Source organism: Ranitomeya variabilis, chromosome 5 (assembly GCF_051348905.1).
Source record: "Ranitomeya variabilis isolate aRanVar5 chromosome 5, aRanVar5.hap1, whole genome shotgun sequence".
Classification (NCBI taxonomy): Eukaryota; Metazoa; Chordata; class Amphibia; order Anura; family Dendrobatidae; genus Ranitomeya; species Ranitomeya variabilis.
The window spans coordinates 256,630,911-256,648,224 of record NC_135236.1 but is presented as its reverse complement, the minus strand read 5'-3'; positions in this window follow the sequence as shown (position 1 = coordinate 256,648,224).

Here is a 17,314-nt window from a genome sequence, read left to right as displayed (position 1 = left end):
GATGGTTATAGATGACAAGGTGCAGTCTGTATACATAGTGTAAGGATTGTACTCACTCGGATGCATAGGAGGAAAACAGGAGGCACATTCTCTTCAGCGTTCATGTGGGTTTATTCGCTCCATAAACCACATAGCAACATGAACAACAGGTAAACAGTAGTGTTGAGCGATACCTTCCGATACTTGAAAGTATAGGTATCGGATACTATCGGCCGATACCCGAAAAATATCGGATATCGCCGATACCGATACCCGATACCAATACAAGTCAATGGGACACAAGTATCGGAAGCTATCCTGGATGGTTCCCAGGGTCTGAAGGAGAGGAAACTCTCCTTCAGGCCCTGGGATCCATATTCATGTAAAAAATAAAGAATTAAAATAAAAAATATGGATATACTCACCCATCCGGCGGCCCCTGGACCTTACCGATGTAACCGGCAGCCTCCGTTCCTAAGAATGAGTTTAGGACCTTCGATGACGTCGCGGCTTGTGATTGGTCGCGTGACCGCTCAAGTGACCGCTCACGCGACCAATCACAAGCCGCGACGCCCCTTTGATAAAGATGACCCCTTGTCATTTCCTCTGCTACAGGATCTCCCGCTTAGGTCACTGAGCCCTGAACTAACTGAGGAGTCACTATTTGTACTTCTTCCATCTGGCCACCTTTGGTTCCCTCTCTGTTGTTGATCTCTCCTATTGTATTTCTTCGGAGAGCAGCTCTTCCCTTTACCTCTATATCCTCTGTTAACTTCAGCTTGAGGACTTCCAGTCTTTAGACAACCTCTTCGTCTCTCTAGACCGCGAGTTGAAGGTGGTGGCAATCTGTTTGCCAATCCCTGCAGCTCTATATTGATCTGCTCCCTCTCACGTCTTAGCTGCTCTATCTGTTTCAGGTATGCCACACGATACCCCAGGAGCATTTGGATATTCCCAAGGCTCTCCATGGGTCCGATGACAAGGAATGGAACCATCCCATCTTCACCCACGACCTGGGCTTCATCATCAGCCGGAATGCTCACTCTCATAACACCAGACCTATTCACCATCTCTTGCATCACCTTGCCAAATCTTCCGATGACTTTCCTCACCAGACCTCTGGGCACTTGCACGACATCTTCTACAATACCCAACCGACTTTGAGCTTCTCTTGCTAGCTCCAGACGTCGAGTGGCTTCCTTATTCTTCAACATGATCATTTGTTTTGTGCGGAGGCATTGTAGATGCATCTCTCTCAGGACAGCCACCCGCTTCACTGTGACTTCCCTAGTCGACAGTATGACCAGTTGATGAGTCTCAGGTGCCCAGTGCACCCTACACGCTTCGACCACCTTTTTAAACGCTTCATGCACCTCCTCACTGGCACACACTTCTTGCATGTCTTCGGGTAGGTCTATTACGCACTTGAAGATTAAAGTCTCACCTTCTTGGTCATATCGTTGGACCTCCTCGTCCTTAGCATCAGCGCAGTTTTCCAAGACCTCGATGTCCGTTGTTCGGCCACCTGCGTGGCACTTCCCTTGCTGGATTTCTTCCTCCTTGGAGGCCCCTTCTTTGGTCAGCCTCTCCACCTCACTCTCATTCATAGCGATCAGATTGGGAGAGCGCAACAGTTCGATTTCCCAGTCATCCGTGGATTTCTAGAGCTGTTGATTAGTCTCCTTTGTCTTGAGCTCTTGGAGAACTTTATCTTGCTCTTCTACCAAGCAGTGACGCTCATCCTCTCTCAGGAGAAGCTCCTGCTGATTCTTCTCTTGAGCCTTTCTGAGCACCTCCATATCTTTTAATACGGCCTTTTTCATGTTTTGACACGCTGAGAGGTGACCTCTGAGCTCAGAGACTTCCTTCTCTAGGTCACCCACTCTGTGCCCAATTGCTTGCCTCAGGACCCTTTCTCGTTCGACTGTTTCTTTAAGCAGCTCTATGTTATGGTCCTGCTCTCTTATGGCTAGCACATGTTGCACCACCAGTTCTTTAATTAAACTTTCAGATGGGATCTCTTGCCCACCCACACTCTGTCTCTTCAGGGTTCCACCTGTTTCTGCACCCACATCTATGGTCTCTGCAGGGCTCTCTGTCTGTTTACTCTTAGATACCTCTTGACTCTTGGTAACTTCAGAGTTCTCCATCATTTCAGCATCAGGTACTCTGGAGCCTTCATCATACTGAGCCACTTCACTCTTTCCAGGCATTGCAGATGTGGGTCTACTACAGGTCTGTTCTAACCCCAGCCCACCATCAACTACCTCAGTACCTCAGAGAAAAAGTGACCCCCTCATCAGGGACGATAACGTGATCTGCACATGACCCCGTCTTTCCGCGGCCCCCACGACGAGATGAAGATGTGTCATTTTTACTTGGCTCCCCCTTACTGCACTCTTTTCCCCTTGCGTTTGAGTCAAAGTCTGAATAGGAGTTACCCCCTCTCACCCCGTCATCCTGGAACAACAAGTCCCCACTTAAACAGGTGTCAGACCCACACTTTCTTCCGGTCACCCGTAACTCTGGACTATTACCTTAGGTGGCGCTACCTCCTCTTCTTTATGCAACCCATTAACAGGAATCCCTACAGCCTGCTGCTGTAGTGGGGCTTCACTATGACCGTTCCGTCTCTCCTCTGAACAACCCCACACTGCGTCAACTACCCATATGTCTTCAAAGATCACAAAGTCCCAGCCCCTCTCAAAGGGGTAGAACAAGTCTGGTGTTATACCGCCATCTTGGCACTCTATATTTTTGGACATATCAATGATTACTCTGTCCACAGTATAGTCAACAGTGACCTCATGAATGCAGCGAACATTGACCTTTTTCTCGGTTAGACAGAAGACGAGAGGAGTTCCTGTCAGAGTCACCTGACTCTTTGAGTCCAGCAGTCCAGATACTCCTTCACGGTGTAACATAACAGTACACACCTGCGGGCTGTCATCAAACAGGAAGTCTATGCTGCACTTGGAATACACAAAACACAAACACTGCTGTTCTTGTTGTGAACTCTGTTTCCGGGCTCCCTCCTGTGGTCGTGAGTGGTACTGTGTGAGTTCTCTCTTTGGGCTCCCCCTGGTGGCTCTTTTTGTTATTCTGCAGGTTTCTGGCTGGGATCAGCTGTCTCGTCATCTGCTAGTCAGGTTTCCTATTTAAATCACCTGGTCCTTCATTCCTGGCCTGTTGTCGTTGTATTCAGTGCTATTCTGATTCCTCCTGTCTACATCCATATCAGTCTCTCCAAGAGAAGCTAAGTTCTGTTTGCTTATTCTTGCTCATCTGTGTTCAATATGTTTCCTAGAATATTATGGGTTTTGTCCAGCTTGCTAATATGTGATATCTCTGCTTGCTGGTAGCTCTGGGGTGCTGAGTTGCTCCCCCCACATCGTTAGTTGGTGTGGGGGTTCTCGCATTCTCTGCATGGATATTTTTGTATAGGGTTTTTTACTGACCGCACAGATCCCTTGCTATTTTCTGCTATCTAGTGTTAGCGGGCCTTATTTGCTTAACCTGTTTCATCTCTGCGTTTGTCTTTTCCTCTTAACTCACCGTTATTATTTGTGGGGGGCTTCTATATCTTTGGGGTTATTTCTCTGAGGCAAGTGAGGTCTTTACTTTATCTCTAGGGGTAGTCAGTTTCTCAGGCCGTGAAGAGACGTCTAGGATTTCAGGAAACGTTCCACGGCTACCTATAGTGTGTGCGGTTAGGATCAGGTTTGCGGTCAGTCCAGTTACCACATCCCCAGAGCTCGTCCTATTATCTCTGACTTAGCTGGTTAGATTTGTGATCCTAAGCCACTGAGGATCATAACAGTACAACAGGCCCGAAAGTGTTAAATGCATCGCAAAAGTGGGATGAGAGAAATCCTGAGTTCAATTTTTTTTTTCTGCTCTGCAGTGTGTCCTGCTTCTCTCCTCCCCTTAATCTCTGGGTGGCTCTGAATTTAGTTGCAGACATGGATATTCAGAGTTTGACTTCTAGTGTGGATCGTCTTGCTGCAAGGGTACAAAGAATTCAGGATTATGTTATTCATAGTCCTATGTTAGAGCCTAAAATACCTATTCCTGAGCTGTTTTCTGGTGATAGATCTAGGTTTTTGAATTTTAAGTATAATTGCAAGTTATTCCTTTCTTTGAGACCTCGTTCCTCGGGTGATCCGGCTCAGCAAGTTAAAATTATTATTTCCTTGTTACGTGGCGACCCACAGGATTGGGCTTTCTCACTGGCGCCAGGAGATCCTGCATTGCTTAATGTGGATGCGTTTTTTCTGGCGCTTGGATTGCTTTATGAGGAACCTAATCTTGAGGACCAGGCAGAAAAAGCTTTGCTGGCCCTCTCTCAGGGTCAGGATGAAGCAGAGGTCTATTGTCAGAAATTTAGGAAATGGTCAGTGCTTACTCAATGGAATGAGTGTGCCCTGGCGGCAATTTTCAGAAAAGGTCTTTCTGAAGCCCTTAAAAATATTATGGTGGGGTTCCCCACGCCTGCGAGTCTGAATGAGTCAATGGCTTTGGCCATTCAGATTGATCGGCGTTTGCGGGAGCGCAAACCTGCGCACCATCTGGCGGTGTTTTCTGAACAGAGACCTGAGTCTATACAATGTGATAGGATTCTGACCAGAATTGAACGGCAAAATCATAGACGTCAGAATGGGTTGTGCTTTTACTGTGGTGATTCAGCTCATGTTATCTCAGCATGCTTTAAGCGCACAAAAAACTTCGCTAAATCTGTCACCATTGGTACTGTACAGCCTAAATTCATTTTGTCTGTTACCTTGATTTGCTCTCTGTCATCTTACTCTGTTATGGCGTTTGTAGATTCAGGTGCTGCCCTGAATCTGATGGATTTGTCATTTGCCAAGCGCTGTGGTTTTATCCTTGAGCCATTACAGTTCCCTATTCCATTGAAGGGAATTGATGCTACACCATTGGCCAAGAATAAACCTCAGTACTGGACTCAAGTGACCATGTGTATGACTCCTGCACATCAGGAGGTGATTCGCTTTCTTGTGTTATATAATTTTCATGACGTTGTCATGTTGGGTCTGCCATGGTTGCAGGCTCATAATCCAGTCCTGGATTGGAAAGCAATGTCTGTGTTGAGTTGGGGTTGCCAGGGAATTCATGGCGATGCTCCCTTGGTATCAATTGCTTCCTCTACTCCTTCTGAAGTCCCTGAGTTTTTGTCGGACTACCAGGATGTATTTGATGAGCCCAAATCCAGTGCCCTACCTCCTCATAGGGATTGTGATTGTGCTATAAATTTGATTCCTGGTAGTAAGTTCCCTAAGGGACGACTGTTTAATTTGTCTGTACCAGAGCATGCCGCTATGCGGAGCTATGTAAAAGAGTCTTTGGAGAAGGGACATATTCGCCCCTCCTCGTCCCCTCTTGGTGCGGGATTCTTTTTTGTGGCCAAGAAGGATGGTTCATTGAGACCCTGTATAGATTATCGCCTTCTAAATAAAATCACGGTCAAATTCCAGTATCCCTTACCATTGTTGTCTGATCTGTTTGCTCGGATTAGGGGGTCTAGTTGGTTCACCAAGATAGATCTTCGCGGTGCGTATAATCTTGTGCGTATAAAGCAGGGCGATGAATGGAAAACAGCATTTAATACGCCCGAAGGCCATTTTGAGTACTTGGTGATGCCTTTTGGACTTTCTAATGCCCCTTCTGTGTATCAGTCCTTCATGCACGATATCTTCCGAGAATATCTGGATAAATTTATGATTGTGTATCTGGATGATATTTTGGTCTTTTCGGATGATTGGGAATCCCATGTGAAGCAGGTCAGGATGGTATTTCAGGTCCTGCGTGCCAATGCCTTATTTGTGAAGGGTTCCAAATGTCTCTTCGGAGTCCAGAAAGTTTCCCTTTTGGGCTTTATCTTTTCTTCTTCTTCTATTGAGATGGACCCAGTCAAGTTCCAGGCTATTCATGATTGGACTCAACCTACATCGGTTAAGAGTCTTCAGAAGTTCTTGGGTTTTGCTAATTTTTACCGTCGCTTCATTGCTAATTTTTCTGGTGTGGTTAAACCTTTGACGGATTTGACCAAGAAGGGTTCTGATGTGACTAACTGGTCTCCTGCGGCCGTTGAGGCCTTTCGGGAGCTGAAGCGCTGGTTTTCTTCGGCTCCAGTTTTATGTCAGCCAGATGTCTCTCTTCCCTTCCAGGTCGAGGTTGATGCTTCTGAAATTGGAGCAGGGGCTGTTTTGTCACAGAGAAGCCCTGATTGCTCTGTGATGCAGCCATGTGCCTTCTTTTCAAGAAAATTTTCGCCGGCTGAGCGAAATTATGATGTTGGTAATCGGGAGTTGTTGGCAATGAAGTGGGCATTTGAGGAGTGGCGACACTGGCTAGAAGGAGCTAAGCATCGTGTGGTGATCTTGACTGATCATAAAAATTTGATTTATCTTGAGTCGGCCAAGCGGTTGAATCCTAGACAGGCTCGTTGGTCATTGTTTTTCTCACGTTTCGATTTCGTGGTCTCGTACCTTCCTGGTTTGAAGAACATGAAGGGTGATGCTCTTTCTAGGAGTTTTGTGCCTGACTCCCTTGGAGTTTCTGAGCCGGCTGGTATCCTCAAAGAGGGGGTAATTTTGTCTGCCATTTCCCCAGATTTGCGACGGGTGTTACAGGAATTTCAGGCGGATAGACCTGACCGTTGTCCATCAGAGAGACTGTTTGTCCCGGATAGATGAACCAGCAGAGTTATTTCCGAGGTTCATTCTTCGGTGTTGGCGGGTCATCCTGGGATTTTTGGTACCAGAGATTTGGTGGCTAGATCCTTCTGGTGGCCTTCCTTGTCGCGGGATGTGCGTTCCTTTGTGCAGTCCTGTGGGATTTGTGCTCGGGCTAAGCCTTGCTGTTCTCGTGCCAGTGGGTTGCTTTTGCCTTTGCCGGTTCCTAAGAGGCCTTGGACGCATATTTCCATGGATTTTATTTCGGATCTTCCGGTCTCTCAGATAATGTCTGTCATCTGGGTGGTTTGTGATCGTTTTTCTAAAATGGTCCATTTGGTGCCCTTGCCTAAGTTGCCTTCCTCCTCCTATTTGGTTCCGCTATTTTTTCAGAATGTGGTTCATCTGCACGGCATCCCTGAAAACATTGTGTCTGACAGAGGATCCCAGTTTGTGTCCAGATTTTGGCGGTCCTTTTGTGCTAAGATGGGCATTGATTTATCTTTTTCGTTGGCCTTCCATCCTCAGACGAATGGCCAAACCGAGCGAACTAATCAGACCTTAGAAACTTATTTAAGATGTTTTGTTTCTGCTGACCAGGATGATTGGGTGACTTTTTTGCCATTGGCCGAGTTTGCCCTTAATAACCGGGCTAGTTCGGCTACTTTGGTTTCGCCTTTTTTTTGTAATTCTGGTATTCATCCTCGTTTTTCCTCGGGTCGGGTTGAGTCTTCTGACTGTCCTGGGGTGGATTCTGTGGTGGATAGGTTGCAGCAGATTTGGAACCATGTGGTGGACAATTTGACGTTGTCACAAGAGAAGGCTCAGCGCTTTGCTAACCGTCGTCACTGTGTGGGTCCCCGACTTCGTGTGGGGGATTTGGTGTGGTTGTCTTCTTGTTATGTTCCTATGAAGGTTTCTTCTCCTAAGTTTAAGCCTCGTTTTATCGGTCCTTATAAAATTTTGGAAATCCTCAACCCTGTGTCATTTCGTTTGGACCTCCCGGCATCGTTTACCATCCATAATGTGTTCCATAGGTCTTTGTTGCGGAGGTATGTGGTGCCTGTGGTTCCTTCTGTTGAGCCTCCTGCTCCGGTGCTGGTTGAGGGAGAATTGGAATACGTGGTGGAGAAGATCTTGGATTCTCGTATTTCAAGATGGAGGCTTCAGTATTTGGTTAAGTGGAAGGGCTATGGTCAGGAGGATAATTCCTGGGTTGTCGCCTCTGATGTTCATGCGGCCGATTTGGTTCGTGCCTTCCATGTGGCTCACCCTGATCGCCCTGGGGGTTCTGGTGAGGGTTCGGTGACCCCTTCTCAAGGGGGGGGTACTGTTGTGAACTCTGTTTCCGGGCTCCCTCCTGTGGTCGTGAGTGGTACTGTGTGAGTTCTCTCTTTGGGCTCCCCCTGGTGGCTCTTTTTGTTATTCTGCAGGTTTCTGGCTGGGATCAGCTGTCTCGTCATCTGCTAGTCAGGTTTCCTATTTAAATCACCTGGTCCTTCATTCCTGGCCTGTTGTCGTTGTATTCAGTGCTATTCTGATTCCTCCTGTCTACATCCATATCAGTCTCTCCAAGAGAAGCTAAGTTCTGTTTGCTTATTCTTGCTCATCTGTGTTCAATATGTTTCCTAGAATATTATGGGTTTTGTCCAGCTTGCTAATATGTGATATCTCTGCTTGCTGGTAGCTCTGGGGTGCTGAGTTGCTTCCCCCACATCGTTAGTTGGTGTGGGGGTTCTCGCATTCTCTGCGTGGATATTTTTGTATAGGGTTTTTTACTGACCGCACAGATCCCTTGCTATTTTCTGCTATCTAGTGTTAGCGGGCCTCATTTGCTTAACCTGTTTCATCTCTGCGTTTGTCTTTTCCTCTTAACTCACCGTTATTATTTGTGGGGGGCTTCTATATCTTTGGGGTTATTTCTCTGAGGCAAGTGAGGTCTTTACTTTATCTCTAGGGGTAGTCAGTTTCTCAGGCCGTGAAGAGACGTCTAGGATTTCAGGAAACGTTCCACGGCTACCTATAGTGTGTGCGGTTAGGATCAGGTTTGCGGTCAGTCCAGTTACCACATCCCCAGAGCTCGTCCTATTATCTCTGACTTAGCTGGTTAGATTTGTGATCCTAAGCCACTGAGGATCATAACATGTTCCCCAGACATGTCTACTGAGGTAACCAATGCCGCCCCTTTTGAAAGCTCCACCCTTTTTGGGTCACTACCCCCTTTTTGGACTCCTCCGCTTTTAGGGCCACCACCCCCTTGTGGGCTATTTTCTCCTTTAGGGCCACCACCCCCTTTAGGGACTCCACCCCCTTTTGGGCAACTACCCCCTTTTGGGACGCCGCCCCTTTTTGGGGATGCCCGGCCCCTTTTTGACCAACCATAATTATTTGGGTCATCGCTCTGTTTTTTGGGACTCCACCCCCTTTAGGGACACCACCCCACTCTGGGGTAAACCCTGTGGACTTCCCCACAGTACTCTCAAGCCCCAACAGTTCCACAGTATATGTCTCTTTAGCTCGGCACTGGCCCTTTAAGAGTCTGCACGACCTAAATCAGCAAAGTCTTTTTTTTTTCCTTTCTTTTTGCTGCAACTGCAGCTACACTTCACAAGGCACTGCACCGCAGACTTTTTGGACCCGCCGATACACAGCAAACTTCGTAACCCCGCCGAGTTACCGCCAGACGCCTTCAGTCTTCGTGGCCCCGCCGAGCCACAGCAAGTTGATCAGAGAAGAAAAAAGAAATACATGGACTCGCCGGTCCACAGCAAGCACCTGCACATGTGCTTTATAGAAAAAAAAACACAGTCTCTCACTGACCCCGGTCAGAACAGCACAGACTTCAGTCTGTTACACACCCGGCTTTACAGCCCAAACACAGTTTCTCACTGATCCCGATCAGCATAATACACGGTTTTCAGACCGTTACCCGTTGGCAACCATCACAGGGTTCCTGGACACCCCTTGGCCTCAGAGGTGCCCTAGACACAATGTCGCTCTCTTTTTTCACTCTGACCCCAGATCTCCATCCCTTACCTGTCATTGCCGCACAGGTTCCCAGATCCCTCTTCTCCTTGAAGGTATCCCACAAACAACAGTTCTCACTGACCCCGGTCAGTATTACTCATGGTTGTCAAGACCGTCCACTCTTCTGGCTCAGACCAGCCAGCGCTGCAACATGTGCTCCTTGGATCGTTGCCCGCATTCGAAGCACCAATTGTAAGGATTGTACTCACTCGGATGCGTAGGAGGAAAACAGGAGGCACATTCTCTTCAGCGTTCATGTGGGTTTATTCGCTCCATAAACCACATAGCAACATGAACAACAGGTAAACAGTCTTACATCAGACAGATGAATCCTCAATGTTCATAGTAGAGCTCCGCTCTCTCTCAGACCTGTAGGCACAGAGGCTGTGCTATGTCCAGCACGCAGGCTCTCCAACCTGAATATGGTCTCTGTGTGCTGTTCAGGATGTCTGTCCCCACTTGGAACCGTCCAACACACAGGCCACTCTGCAGTGTCCAGCCAGGACACATGGAAGTCTGTCCACACTTGCAGACTCCCAAACACTCACACCATGTGCTACACACACCTCCTTTACATAGGTGTAACCACACCCAGGTACCTGTCACATGGCCAGTCAGGTGAGCATGACCTCACCACAGGTCCTTCAACACAAAACCATCTTAGGTGTTCAGACACGCCTCTTTGGGTGGGTTTGTAGGTGACTGAACCCACCCATCTCTCCAATCACCTGGAAGCCTTCCCAATGTAAACAAATCCCCCAGCAGTAGATCTGCTTGAGCAAAACTTACCCAGGCTTCCATCACAGGGCCATCCACCTCTGCGATACATACCGTCCATTAATCACATGGCCAGTCGCTCTGCCACAATAGTATTAAATTCTGGTCAAATTCAGTGGAATATACGTATAAGATGCACTTGCATGATGCAAAGAAGACTGCAACCCTACACTTACTTGCTGCTACAGTCTTGAGACAGTTCTTACCATGTGTTGTCATTATTGATTTTTATTAACATTGATACCTAATTGAAGTAATATTATTGCACATTTAAAGCAGTTAAGAGTAGTGTTGAGCGATACCTTCTGATATCGGAAAGTATCGGTATCGGAAAGTATCGGCCGATACCGTCAAAGTATCGAATCTAATCCGATACTGATACCCGATCCCAATGCAAGTCAATGGGACTAAAATATCGGAATTAAAATAAACCCTTTCTTTCCTTGTAGGTTAATTCTACATGAAGGAAAACAACTAAGAATAATGTAGGATGTATTGGGGGAGGTGGCGGAGACATTAAAGGCACAGAGGTTTAGCCCAATCAAATAGAATAGCAGGATTTTTATTTTTTTTTATCACGTTCGGCGTTAGAAAGATTTTGACTATGTTATATTTTTTTTTTTTATTTTGTCAGATATTGATGTTTCACTACTTCCACGCCCTTCACCTTCTTTTTTACTTCTCCCACACTTTCTTCTTCATTATCCTCATCATCAGCTTCTTTGACATCAACTTCTTCACCTTATTCATCTTCTTCATCTTCTACCTATTATTTTTTTTGTTACATTGTTCATATTCTTTTTATTTTACTATTATCTTCTTCATATTCTACTTCTTCATCATATTCTTATTTGTGACAGGCATTCCCGTAGTTGTTATCTATAAAAGTTTGAAGATTACACCTTCCGTTCTGCCTGTCACAAAAGAGTTACATTTGTCCGCGTTCAGTTTGGCCTGCAGCATCAGGCTTTATCCAGGGGCACCACGAGGAGGAACGGACTCACCCCCATACACTGCTTAGTCTTCTTCTGCTTATAATTTAGATAATATCTTTTGCTCTGATATTTAGTGTTATGCTTAATGTTCTTCTGCTCTTTGTCCTGCAGCCTCTTGTTCTTCTGCTTCTCGGTCTTCCAGGTCGTCGTCGTCTCCAGGGTCGTCGTCTCCGGGGTCGTCGTCATCACGGTGGTTGTCGTCTCTGGTGTTGTCGTCATCTTAGGGGTGGTCTTCCAGGTCATCGTTTTAGTCTCTTGAATTTGGAAATGTAGCAGAAGGTACAAGAAGGCTGAGAAAATGCCGAGAAACAGCTGATGGAACTGGAACTCGGATGGCTACCTGAAGGTCCAAGAGCCAATGGAACTACCGAGGACCAGCTGACGTTACTGGAACACGGTTACTAAGCAGGAGGTACCCATGCCTGAAAGCACTACCAAGGACCACCTGACATTGGTGGAACTCGGATAACCAGAGGGAGGCACCTAAGCCAAAGGCTCTGCCCAGAACCAGCTGACGGTGCTGGAACCAGGATGGGGAGCAGAAGGTACAAGAGCAAAAGACACTGCCGAGAACCAGCTGACGGTGCTGGAACCCGGATGGGTAGCCGAAGGTCCAAGAGCCAATGGAACTACCGAGGACCAGCTGACGTTACTGGAACCCGGTTACTAAGCAGGAGGTACCCGTGCCTGAAAGCACTACCAAGGACCACCTGACGTTGGTGGAACTCGGATACCCAGAGGGAGGCACCTAAGCCAAAGGCTCTGCCCGGAACCAGCTGACGGTGCTGGAACCAGGATGGGGACCTATTCAAGCTTGTCTTCCTAGAGCCCCAACTAGCAGTGTTGGAGCAAAGGGTCAGCAGGAGGAGGAGAGGGAGCAGAGTGTAGGCCGAAGCCTGCACTGGCGGCAGCTTTGGGTCTGTTGTGTCTGCGTGGCAGTTGCAGGACACGTTGCCGGCTGCACAGCAGGGGAACAGCTGGCGGTGCTGAACCCCACTGACACATTGGCGAGGTGTTTGGCTCTGTGCAGCCAGCACATCTGGGCCCCAACTGGCGGTGTTAGAGCCCAGGGTCAGCAGGAGGAGGAGAGGGAGCGGAGTGTAGGCCGAAGCCTAATTGAACCAATTTCAAAGGTAACCTTAAACCCCCCCTCAGGTGTTCCAAACTAGAAGAGCCACAGCTTATGCAGCAGTAGTGCTGCACAAGTCAAAGGTTGCTCTTTTTCATTTTTCTCCTTGCACACGCTGAATGAAACACGTATAACATTTAGCCCTTTATACAGTCAAACTGTGTTGGAGGCGCGAGTTCCCTTCGTAATGAGACGCAGCACAGATGTCAAGAATCCCACCTTGGTGCTGGGTGCAGCCTCCTGAGCGTTGTTATTTGCTGTACAGGAGTCTGCGCTGTCGTGTTATCCCTTGGCCTAGCGCTGTTAGCGCTGCCCATCTTCTGACATCATTTAATGTCGGCCGGTGCGGTTCGCGATGACCATGAATCCCAGCCCCGCAGTGTCTTAACATTGTTAAAACACTGCGGGGCTGGGATTCATGGCCTGGCGCAGTACATATGTTCCCCTCTCACACTCGGGTCCTTACACCCGCTTCAGACTGTGCGGCGTCAGCTGATCCCTTATCGCATGCCACGGCCATGAAGCCGCACAGTCTGAAGAAGGCGGAAGGAGATGAGGGACAGGCGAACTTATGCACTGCTCATGCCCATCAATCACACCCTCGCAGTCCAAATAAATAAGACACCGAGGGGCGTTGTGTGGGTCAGGGCGGCCGCAGAGGCGCAGGCAGCCAAACAATGATGCCAGAAGACGGGCAGCGCTACCAAGGGGGTTGCAGCGTGTCATTACAAAGGAAAGTCACACCTCCGGGACGGTTAAATGGTCACACAGAGGACACATTTTAGACGTGTTTTCAGTTCCACATGTGCGAGGAGAATACGTTTATGAGCCACCTTGCACACATGCAGCATTACTGCTGTACAAGGTGGCTGGAAAACATACAAACGCCTGGGGGAGGGGGGACAGGTTCCCTTCAATTTCAGTTCTTGTGTCTGCGTGGCTGTTGCAGGACACGTTGCCGGCTGCACAGCAGGGGAACAGCTGGCGGTGCTGAACCCCACTGACACATTGGCTGGTGTTTTTCTCTGTGCAACTAGCACATCTGGGCCCCAACTGGTGGTGTTAGAGCCCAGGGTCAGCAGGAGGAGGAGAGGGAGCAGAGTGTAGGCCGAAGCCTGCACTGGCGGCAGCTTTGGGTCTGTTGTGTCTGCGTGGCAGTTGCAGGACACGTTGCCGGCTGCACAGCAGGGGAACAGCTGGCGGTGCTGAACCCCACTGACACATTGGCGAGGTGTTTGGCTCTGTGCAGCCAGCACATCTGGGCCCCAACTGGCGGTGTTAGAGCCCAGGGTCAGCAGGAGGAGGAGAGGGAGCGGAGTGTAGGCCGAAGCCTAATTGAACCAATTTCAAAGGTAACCTTAAACCCCCCTCAGGTGTTCCAAACTAGAAGAGCCACAGCTTATGCAGCAGTAGTGCTGCACAAGTCAAAGGTTGCTCTTTTAATTAAGGACACGTTGCCGGCTGCACAGCAGGGGAACAGCTGGTGGTGCTGAACCCCACTGACACATTGGCGAGGTGTTTTTCTCTGTGCAGCCAGCACTTCCGGACAGCAACTAGCGGTGTTGGAGCCCGGGCTCTGCAGGTGAAGCAGAGTGTAGGCCGCAGCCTGCACTGGAGCAAGTTGAAAGGGAACCTTTAACCCCCCCCAGGCATTTGTAGGTGAAATAGCCATCTTGTACAGCACTAATGCTGGAAAAGGTAAACTTAGCTCTTTTAATTATGGTCCTTGCACATGCTGAACCTAACACTTTTGAAATGTGTCCCCTCACACGGTTAAACCGTCCGGTCGGTGGAACTTTCCTTTGTCATGTGACGCAGCACAGCCGTCATTCTTACCCCCTTGGCGCCGTGCGCCTCCTCCTCAGCGTTGTTTGAATCTGTCCCGGAGTCTGCGCTGTTATGTTATCCCTTGGCCAGGCACACTTAGCGCTGCCCGTCTTCTGACATCATTTGGTGTCAGGATGGCTGCGCCTGTGCGGCAGCGCTGGACGAGATCCGGCCTCGCTGTGTCATCTAATGTAATCACTCTGCGGACCTGTGATCCATGGGCATGAGCAGTGCATATCCTCGCCTCTCACTCCACTCCCTACAGCTTCTTCAGACTGTGCGGCGTCACGGCCGTGGCATGCTATTAGGGATCAGCTGACAGCGCACAGTCTGAAGAAGGCGTAGGGAGATGAGTGAGAGGCGGAGGTTCAGATATGCACTGCTAATGTCCATGGATCACAGGTCCGCAGTGGGATTAAATCAGAAGACACTACGAGGCGGGATCTCGTCCAGCGCGGCCGCACAGGCGCAGCCATCCTGACACCAAATGATGTCAGAAGACGGGCAGCGCTAAGTGTGCCTGGCCAAGGGATAACATAACAGCGCAGACTCCGGGACAGATTCAAACAACGCTGAGGAGGAGGCGCACGGCGCCAAGGGGGTAAGAATGACGGCTGTGCTGCGTCACATGACAAAGGAAAGTTCCACCGACCGGACGGTTTAACCGTGTGAGGGGACACATTTCAAAAGTGTTAGGTTCAGCATGTGCAAGGAGCACGACGAAAAGAGGCACTTTTTCCCTTTGCATCATTACTGCTGCACAAGGTGTCTCCTTCAGTAACAAACGCCTGGGGGGGGACAGGTTCCCTTAAATTTAACTTGTTGTGCCTGCGTGGCGGTCGCAGGACACGTTGCCGTATACACAGCAGGGGAACAGCTGGCGGTGCTGAACCCCACTAACACATTGGCGAGGTGTTTGGCTCTGTGCGGACAGCACTTCCGGACGGCAACTAGCGGTGTTGGAGCCCAGGGACAGGAGGAGGAGGAGGAGGTGGAGGAGATAGGAGGGATTGCCACACACACAGCTGGGGAACAGCTGACGTTACTGAACCCCAATAACAGAGGAGCGACTGTCGGGACTGTGCGGACAGCACTTCTGGACGGCAACTAGCGGTGTTGGAGCCCAGGGACAGGAGGAGGAGGAGGAGGTGGAGGAGATAGGAGGGATTGCCACACACACAGCTGGGGAACAGCTGACGTTACTGAACCCCAATAACAGAGGAGCGACTGTCGGGACTGTGCGGACAGCACTTCTGGACGGCAACTAGCAGTGTTGGAGCCCAGGGACAGGAGGAGGAGGAGGAGGTGGAGGAGATAGGAGGGATTGCCACACACACAGCTGGGGAACAGCTGACGTTACTGAACCCCAATAACAGAGGAGGGACTGTTGGGACTGTGCGGACAGCACTTCTGGACGGCAACTAGCGGTGTTGGAGCCCAGGGACAGGAGGAGGAGGTGGAGGAGATAGGAGGGATTGCCACACATACAGCTGGGGAACAGCTGACATTACTGAACCCCAATAACAGAGGAGCGACTGTTGGGACTGTGCGGACAGCACTTCTGGACGGCAACTAGCGGTGTTGGAGCCCAGGGACAGGAGGAGGAGGAGGAGGTGGAGGAGATAGGAGGGATTGCCACACACACAGCTGGGGAACAGCTGACGTTACTGAACCCCAATAACAGAGGAGCGACTGTTGGGACTGTGCGGACAGCACTTCTGGACGGCAACTAGCGGTGTTGGAGCCCAGGGACAGGAGGAGGAGGAGGTGGAGGAGATAGGAGGGATTGCCACACACACAGCTGGGGAACAGCTGACGTTACTGAACCCCAATAACAGAGGAGCGACTGTTGGGACTGTGCGGACAGCACTTCTGGACGGCAACTAGCGGTGTTGGAGCCCAGGGACAGCAGGAAAAGCAGAGGAACACAATGTAGGCCGAAGCCTGATTGGAGAAAGTCGAAAGGGAACCTTTAACCCCCCCCAAGGCGTTTGTAGCTGAAAGAGCCAGCTTGTGCAGCACAAAAGATGCAAAAGGAAAAGGTGGCTCTTTTCATTATGCTCCTTGCAAACACAGAACTAAACACTTATAAAATGTGTCCCCTGAAACCGTGAGACCGTCCCGGAGGTGGGACTTTCCTTCGTAATATGACGCAGCACAGCCGTCATTCTTACCCCCCCCCCCCCCCCCCGGCTCCGTGCCACGGCTCCTCAGCGTTGTTTGATTTCGTCCCGGAGCCTGCGCTGTTATGTTATCCCTTGGCCAGGCACACTTGGCGCTGCCCATCTTCTGACATCATTTGGTGTCAGGCTGGCTGCGCCTGTGCGGACGCGCTGGCCGAGAGCCCGCCTCGCAGTGTCGTCTAATGTAATCCCACCGCGGGCCTGGGATCCATGGCCATGTGCAGTGCATATCCTCGCCTCTCACTCCCCTCCCTACGGCTTCTTAAGACTGTGCGGTGTCACGGCCGTGGCATGCTATTAGGGACCAGCTGACACCGCACAGTCTGAAGAAGCCGTAGGGAGATGAGTGAGAGGTGGAGGTTCAGATATGCACTGCGCATGTCCATGGATCTCAGGCCCCCAGTGGGATTAAATCAGAAGACACTGCGAGGCGGGCTCTCGGCCAGCGCGGCCGCACAGGCGCAGCCATCCTGACACCAAATGATGTCAGAAGACGGGCAGCGCTAAGTGTGCCTGGCCAAGGGATAACATAACAGCGCAGGCTCCGGGACGGAATCAAACAACGCTGAGGAGCCGGGGCACGGCGCCAAGGGGGTAGGAATGACGGCTGTGCTGCGTCATATTACGAAGGAAAGTCCCACCTCCGGGACGGTTTTACGGTATCAGTGGACACATTTTATAAGTGTTAAGTTCTGCGTGTGCAAG